Source organism: Vigna unguiculata, chromosome 8 (assembly GCF_037176805.1).
Source record: "Vigna unguiculata cultivar grain cowpea cultivar isolate G323 ecotype 2 chromosome 8, ASM3717680v1, whole genome shotgun sequence".
NCBI lineage: Eukaryota > Viridiplantae > Streptophyta > Magnoliopsida > Fabales > Fabaceae > Vigna > Vigna unguiculata.
In genome coordinates, this window is record NC_140799.1 from 26,207,451 (window position 1) to 26,215,840 (window position 8,390).

Sequence of the window (8,390 nt, forward strand, 5' to 3'; positions counted from 1 at the left end):
TATCGATTATAGTTCCAACTGGTATAAAAAGTTACACATTTTACACCAATTATGACCTCAACCGGTATAAAAAGTGATTTATTATTTTTTTATGAAACATTCGTTTATGCTTCTTACCACATACCAAACCTGTATATAATTACCCAAAACATCCAGAAAACAAATCTCATTCAATCTAATATTTACATGAAATAGAATCTAATGTTTATATGAAATATAATACTACTCCAAAGTGAATTACTATATAAGTCATAAAACACCTAACATCATCTCATATACTGTATATAATTACCCAAAATATTCAGAAAACAAATCTCCTTCAATCTAATATTTATGTGAAATAGAATCTAATGTTTATATGAAATATAATACTACTCCAAAACGAATTGCTATATAAGTCATAAAACACCTAACATCATTTTATATAAACACTTAAAAGAAACGAAGCCCACTGCTCACGAACTTCCTTTAAGACTCCTTGATCCATTGGAGATGTGTCATTGAAAATCTACACAATGAATAGTTGAGTCAACAATCTTTTAGTGATAAATACTTAAGATGTGATTTATAAATTGTACATATTACCATATCCCATGAGTCAACAATGTTTACGGATATGATTCTATACATGTGCCTCATGGTATAATATCCACACTCATAGCTTCCCGATTGACGTGAGCACTACAAGTTAAATTCATATAATATCATAAATTTGATAATTGTATTTCAACAGTTTGAAGATTAACTGCTTACAGTTGGCACAATGAACTACAACTTCTTTTTAGAAGTGATCTGTTGTCCCTGCAACCTAGAATGAGCCTCAACCACTCTGTAAAATTTAATGTATATTGAAATTGTGCCTAATATGGAACTTAGTAAAATTAAATTATATAACACAAAAAATAAGTTAATAAAAAAAACTTACGCTTGTAAACTACTTTTAATTTTCAAAGCGTTAGGTTTCTTGTGTAATGAACACAAAAGAACCACAACAAAATTCTGAGGAAGAATTACCAGCAACTGCCAGTGACCCCTACAGATTCAAATACCATTATATACAATTAAGTTTTACGTAAATATAATTTAATGTATAAAAGACATTCTTACTGTTGCAAATACGGCGCTAAGTACACTTCTTTTTTCCCAACATCAAATGCCTCTAATAGGTACTTTTGAACCTCTTCATTTTTATTCCCAACGCCTTGAATTGCAATAGGATCAATAAATCCATATATGTGATCATTCTTCTTCTCAGTGCATCTATGATGTAAATACCTTAAACATTGAAAATAAATAATATAAGAATAACATATTGAATATATTCAAACTTCATAAAAGTAATAAAAGGTTACTTACAACAACCAAAGTTGTATTACTGATATACATAACATATCAGTGCCAGAGAGAACTTCAAAAATATCCTTTTGACATATAAAAAAAGAGGTGTTGAAGGTCCTATTTGTGGCTTGGGGAGGCATTTATAATTGTATAGGTTGCAAGGCAATAGTCGCTGCCATTGCACCAAGTCGTTCTAGAATTGTCTGTTGTGGTAATGATTCATTCACATCTTCCTTTTCTTGTACTCTAATCTGCTATACATATTTAAAGTATTAAATAACATTAGTATATACCGATGTAAATAAATGCATAATTAAAAAGTAAGGACAATTACCTCCTTTGCAATTACTTTTGCTAATATAACTGGCCAAAGGATAAAATTTCCAGGGGCCTGCCCCACTATCTTAACCTCTTGAGTGGGCACTGGGACTCGAGCAGTAGCATCTCAAACATCTACAACCACTACTCTCATCTTATCATCTACAATGGTTGCATGGTGTATGGTTGACCCTAATGCATACATTTTACCTAAGGTAACCAAATAATATTTGTAAAATAAATAAGACAATATAATTAGGCTTAAACAAATACATGCCTCTTTCATCATCTTCTGCTCCAATTTATCATAACCCCCACGAGACAATCTATGGGGGTGGACATTCTTTTTTGCTATCTCTTGTGCAGCTTTCCTCTTAGCCTATGAGCACCAAAGTATAAAGAATGATTTATGTTAGCAATATGTTCAATTAAATAGTTAAACCTACATATAATATGAATTTACCTGAAAAACAGGATTTAATCGCCTTTCCTTAAAAGCCTGCCATATGTCTTCATCAAGGAACGGATACTTCTCACAAGGGTTTCTATCACTTAAGGGACCATAGATATAACTACTTGTAAGGTTCGTCTTAAAACCCTTCCATCGTTCCCCAGCAAATGAAATCCATTTCGTCCTCAACATATTACTGTTTGGGACATCATATGTGACCTGTATAATAAGAATGGATTACATATGTTAAATATCAGTTATATATGTACGTAATAAATTATATAAGTTAAGATTTCATACTTGAACACTTAGCCAAATCTGATTCTTTACTGTGTCTAGAACATGGTCCCAATCATCTATAAGAATGGATGATTTGCTCCTACCAAGCAAGGCCACATAGCTGGTGAATTTTGTGCTATTATCTCCCAAAGCTTTACCAGTTTGCATATCAAATTGGATAGGCAATCTCTGATCTGCACTATAACTAACTGTTAACTCTTTCAACCTAGTTCCACGCCTACCATTTTTTTTGGTACATGTATGAATCTTGTCCCCACCTTGTGAAGGTGGAAGGTCACCAAATGGTGTGTCGCCGGACATTTCTCTATTCAAATAAATAATTGTTAGTGAGAATTAATAAATAATTTCTATCTAGTGAATTCGAAGGCTTTTACATCTCAACATATGATAATAAATCATTCTTTGGAGACTTCAAAACATACAAAATGATTCCATGTGGGACTCTCTCAGAACCAGCATTCAAAATTTTTTTCTTTATAGTTCATTTAATTCCTCTAGCTAAAGGGAGGAAGAAACATAAATTGACCAAACTTTACTGTAAAGAAATCAACCCTGCCATATTAAAAATGAAGCATAGTGCTCTGTCAAGAATCCAGCTGTATGTAACTGAATATAAAATTAAATACAATTGACATATAAAACAAATAAATAATTATAAACAATAATTATAAAGATTCAAAGAGTCATATGCAGTTGCTAGAGTTATCACCATTTTCCATCTTATGTCAAAGTCAAATTCAGGCATCCAAGAGCCTTGAAGCTTAAAGTCAAAAGTAAAACAGATAAGTGGTCTAAATACAGGGCTTCACAACTAAAAATATCCTGTTCCCACTGGCAAATTAAAGTTGCACATTGGCCAAAATGCCATTAATAAACTAAATCAATAAACTAAAACCTAACCTGCACAAAACGCCTTCAACATAGTAATTACTGTTCAAATCTCTACAATCCTTTTATCAGAAGACTCATCCCAATGAATAGAATCTAAAGTTGCTCAGAAGCATTTTGATACAGTTGATATACAGTGCACAGGTATTATATCATATAATAAGTGATGGTGTCCATAAAGAAAGGTTTAGCATACATCAATACTGAATGGCTTTGTTCAGCGAACTCATCATATATGATTCCAGATTCCAAAATGGCACATCTAAGAACAGAAACTTTGATGCAAAAAGTCAAAAGTCAACTGAAATCTTAAAACTTCTCAATTCATGAAATTGTTCTCCCATAGCATATTGATGCAATATAGATATTTTTTGACCATTTTTCCTACATAAATGATATCTCAAATGTAAGCATTTCAGACCAGAAATGAATCAAATTCAGCAAACTGAAAAGCAGTAGTATTTACCTTGACGTGACTACTAGGAAAGGCAGATGTGCGGAGTGTCTCTTGAGTTTCATCAGCCAGTTTTCTTCTTAGGACACTAAGAACAAAAGCAGCTTGGTCCCAAGTGGCAGCAGTTGAAGTGATGCGGTAACCATTGTCCCACCTACGATGAATGCCTTCACTAGGATACAGGAAATCAAGTTCCACAACCTGGAATTAAATTTTGAAAGAGAAAACTTCATATCACATACTGTTTAATACAACTTAGTTAAAAAATGCTTAAAAAATAACTGTAAAACCTGGTCTGAATATCCAGCACCACAGGACACCTACTCCCAGCAGTCGCCATAGCAGTGACAGAAAATCCTTCTCTCCATTTTTTATTGATCCACTTAAATGGAAATGACTTGCTGACTTTATAGGATTGCTGCATGTATTGGGTCCCTGAAGATAACAAAACAAACCACCAACAGACATGAGAAAACAATCCAAACACAATACTACTCCCTAATTTATGCAAACAGTTCCTCAAAACAATCAAGTAAACTATTGTCAATAAAATACTCCATGCCTAAAGAACAGACAAAAAACGAAAGCAAATAACTAAATTTGACAGATAAAATAATTAGAGTAATTATATACAAACCTAGTGCAATGGCCACACTTTTTGTTTAGGACAATGCATTTCAATTATCAATTCTAAAGATTTTATCACACTGGCCCTGACAAGAAGCAAATTAAAAAGAAAAGGGTTTATGGTGTGCAGTGAAAGGATTAAGACAAAGCGCAAAGTTAACACTAACGAGAAGGAATATAATGAATTCACATGTCAGTTAACACTAACGGGAATACATGTGATACATAAAGCGCAAAGTTGAATTCACATGTGGCTTTGAAATAACATCATGTGAAATTACAAAATGTAGCAGATCATTCATGAGATTCACCAAGAAATGTGAAAACTTTGTCCACACTAACTGAGTACTTCGAAGGTCATCTCTAATCCATTTTCTTAACTTTTAGTTTCACACAATGTTTTTTTATTTAATTCACTGATTCCATTGTATCGAAATTTGAAAGTCTCCATTACAAAGCTTCGTGTTTCATTGAGCAGAGGGAAGAAGCAAATCGAACAGAATGTGTGAAATGGGTAAAGGAGCACAGACAGAAGTTGGAAGATGCTTTGTTCAATATGTGCATAAAATATGTTACTTAACATGCCACACATCCACTTCATTGGTGTTAATTTAACAGACAAACTCAAATGACAAACACATTGATATTTCAAGGACCTCATGAGCATTTTCAGTCTTTCAAGGACTAAAATAACGAATTCCTTACCTTTTAAAAATTACTATTTACTCAAGAGTAAACATATAGTAGAGTTCATACCATCTCATACATCCTTTGTGGGGCCATGTAACAGGGATCATGGATGGATGCAATTGAGTTCAACTGTCCCTAAATCAAGATTCAACCCAAAACTAGATGTTATAAATCTAAAACCCCAAACTACTAAAAATATTAGAAAAAACCAAAGAGTGGGCATTATTTATTACCGGGTCTTGGATGCCATGCTTGTTGCAGTAATAATCATTACGAATAGTAGATACCGAATTCATTTTGTGGCACTTCAACAAATTAAGGAGAGCAAATTATTCTTTGAAGTAACAGGAAGCAGATTACAACTAGGTAACTGCTACATCATATTTAATTTCAAATTTCTAAATTTAGAGACCAATTACCATTCCAAAATCAATCCGCTGAGTAGCAAAATAGCCATCCAGATTCTGAGCCCTGGAGTTTAGCCGATCCTGTAACAGAGTTTGTTAAATTGGCTGAAATTTCAGGATCTTGTAACAGAGCAGATCAACTGTAAGCACAAATCACAAATTAATACTCAAGTTTAAATAGGAGCAAGAAAGTACAGAGACAAAATTCAGGAAGGGTTAATTTCAATCATTCAACAAAATAAGAGTAATGTTTGGTTAGGGTTCAAATGTCGACCTTCAAATGGAGAAAACATATAAGAGATGTGGACGAAATGCGACAGTGATGCTAGCAGACGAAGAGCACAGAAACAACACGCGACCGTGATGAGGCGACTTAACACGGTGACGGCAACGGCAACAGCGACTTCGCACGGTGACGGAGACGGTAACTTCGTACAGTGACGGTGACTGTTGGGAAGCGGGAGTGACAAGACAATGAACTATGTTGAAAACGAGGAACCGTGTTAAGGAAAGGGAATGTACGAAAGAAATGGGAAATGGAAACATACTCTGCCGGTTACAAGGTCAAGTATAATATCTCTTTTAAAAATTAAAATATATATATATATATATATATATATATATATATATATATATATATATATATATATCAAATTTATACCAATTCTAATTATAACCGGTATAAAAAGTCTTTTTTAATATTGTAAAAATGGTACCGCATTAATTTTTATATCGATTGGAAGTATAATTGGTATAAAAGATCTCATTATTTACAAAATTGTTGTCCGCCTCTTATTTTATACCTGATAGATTTGAACAGATATAATAATGTAGATATAAAAAGCTTATTTTGCATTAGTGAGAGCTTACTGCTAAAGCAGCATCATCAACCACTAAATACATCAAGTCTCCATCTCTTTCAAGCTTCAAAACAGGGAAAAGGTCAAAATGCAACATGAAAATCATACTAGATACTCTACTCGGCAACATGATTCATGATCTTCTGCAAAAAGAAGTAACAAAGGAACAGATCTTACATCATCTGCATTAAAAGATGCATTCAGTACCTCTTCATTATTGCAAGTTTGTGCCCAATGAGTTGAGTAGTTTCCTGTAATACTACTTTGCAGTCGGCGCTTGCTCACGCACCAACCTGCATGTTAAAGATAATCTAACTCAACTTAAAATTTTAGTGGAATAAAATAAAAGGATTATCAATCACATGTGACTTTCAGCAAAGTATAAAAGTAATGCATAAAGTTACTTACCATCTATTTATCTACCTGGCAATTTTCAAACACGTAAGATTTCGTGAGCCTTAGCTACCCATGAGAAATTGATACTTTAGTTCAATAGTTAGGCAATAACAAAATGATGTGACAAAAAGGTGTGTTATAATATGTTAATGGTCAATTAAAAGGGGGAAATATGCCTTCTAATTGCTCTTTCCAACGTAATAACTATGAATGGTTAGAGATTGATAAAACAAGTTTATAAATAATTTTTTATCTAAAGTTAGTTGAAATAATATTATTACAGGATCAAATATAGCATATGAAATATTGTTTATAACAAAAAGTTTGATCATGATTTCATCTTTAAAAGTTACTTCAAAATTAAATATATATATATATATATATATATATATATATATATATATATATATATAAAAGTTGTCGGTAGTTTCGACATTTAAAAATATGAAATTATTTTACTTATTATGCATATGACATTGAGAATTTTTTGTTAAGTTAGAGGTGATGGTTTTTTACTATACCTAGGCAGGCCAATGCAAGTACACGGCCAAGACCACCTAGGCATAATCCTGCTAATAAAATCAGTAAGTCGATAACCAGTCAACTGTAACATGGTGGGACATCCTTTACGCTCAAGAAAAGGAGAACGATCCTTTGGTCCAGCCCAGCCTACAGAAGCCTTCAACTAACTAAAGCAAGAGACAGCTAGCCTAACAATGAAATTACTGCTCCTAGACATTAATATAATAGACAAAGGAGAGAGCTATAGACAGCGAAGTCTAGAATGCTCTTGTTTCATAATCCAAAACTCTCATATCTCCAGCCCATAGATAAGGACAGGGACTTAGCTTAGGACTGCAGGAAAGAGGATAGCCACTAGGCCGGCTACTATATATAAATAGAATCTAAAAGCACTAAAAATATATGGGAAAGCATCTTCTATAGGATAAAGAAATCCATATTGGCTTACAGGGCTTATCCCTACTCTTATGCTTGACTAGCCATTTTGCAATTTTAACTTGCAAAAAAAGAACCGGGGACACGTATCGCTCAAATCATTGGCCGAGGGGAAAGGCTACACCTAAGACCGGGCAAGATGCCTAATATTTACAACGGGTAGTTAAAGGTAGAGACTACCGGTCAATAAATGAATGTGACTTGTGAAGTACAGCAATTCTTATATTAGGGGTACGCGCTTTCATTAATTCCTTAATCTGAGATTTGACTCTTGAGAACCTTTTTCGCTGACTTAATCATCGAAACCCTCTCCGTAGGTAATCCCTTAAGGGTCCAAACCGTATACGTTAGCAGATGGTTTGTGCAAGCTGAGAAGGAGCCGGCTCGAGAGGTCAAGGATTGAGGTAAGGCGTTATTTGTGTCCCTAATGTCTCTTATTTGTTTTCACAAGAACAATTTTAATTTATGAAATTATAATTTGTGGATGTGAAAAACAAGGAAAAAGAAATAAAGGGAAAAATCTACAGAAGGTTAATAGAGGATGTGGTTGTTAAAGAGTTAGGAGTGACAATAGTGGTTGGACATGAGATAGGAGGTGACCCTTGAAAGTGAAACCAGCACTGCCCAGTCTGCTTCTAGCATAATTCTCCAACTTTGAAGTCAAACAAACTTGAAAGAAAAACACAACAAATTAATCACCTTAT

General features: G+C 33.6%; 1 pseudogene across 1 annotated transcript; it reads right to left on the minus strand.

Annotated features, from left to right (window-relative positions):
• Positions 1-245: 245 nt before the first annotated feature.
• LOC114195436 (uncharacterized) lies at positions 246-6,029 on the minus strand (annotated as a pseudogene). The gene is made up of 15 exons (XR_014984264.1): positions 5,748-6,029; positions 5,486-5,554; positions 5,300-5,371; positions 5,133-5,201; positions 4,040-4,184; positions 3,762-3,950; positions 2,408-2,711; positions 2,120-2,326; positions 1,934-2,035; positions 1,357-1,589; positions 1,108-1,275; positions 926-1,033; positions 754-829; positions 586-681; positions 246-508 (listed from the first exon to the last, which is right to left on the minus strand). The product of XR_014984264.1 is annotated as an uncharacterized LOC114195436 (transcript).
• Positions 6,030-8,390: the final 2,361 nt, after the last annotated feature.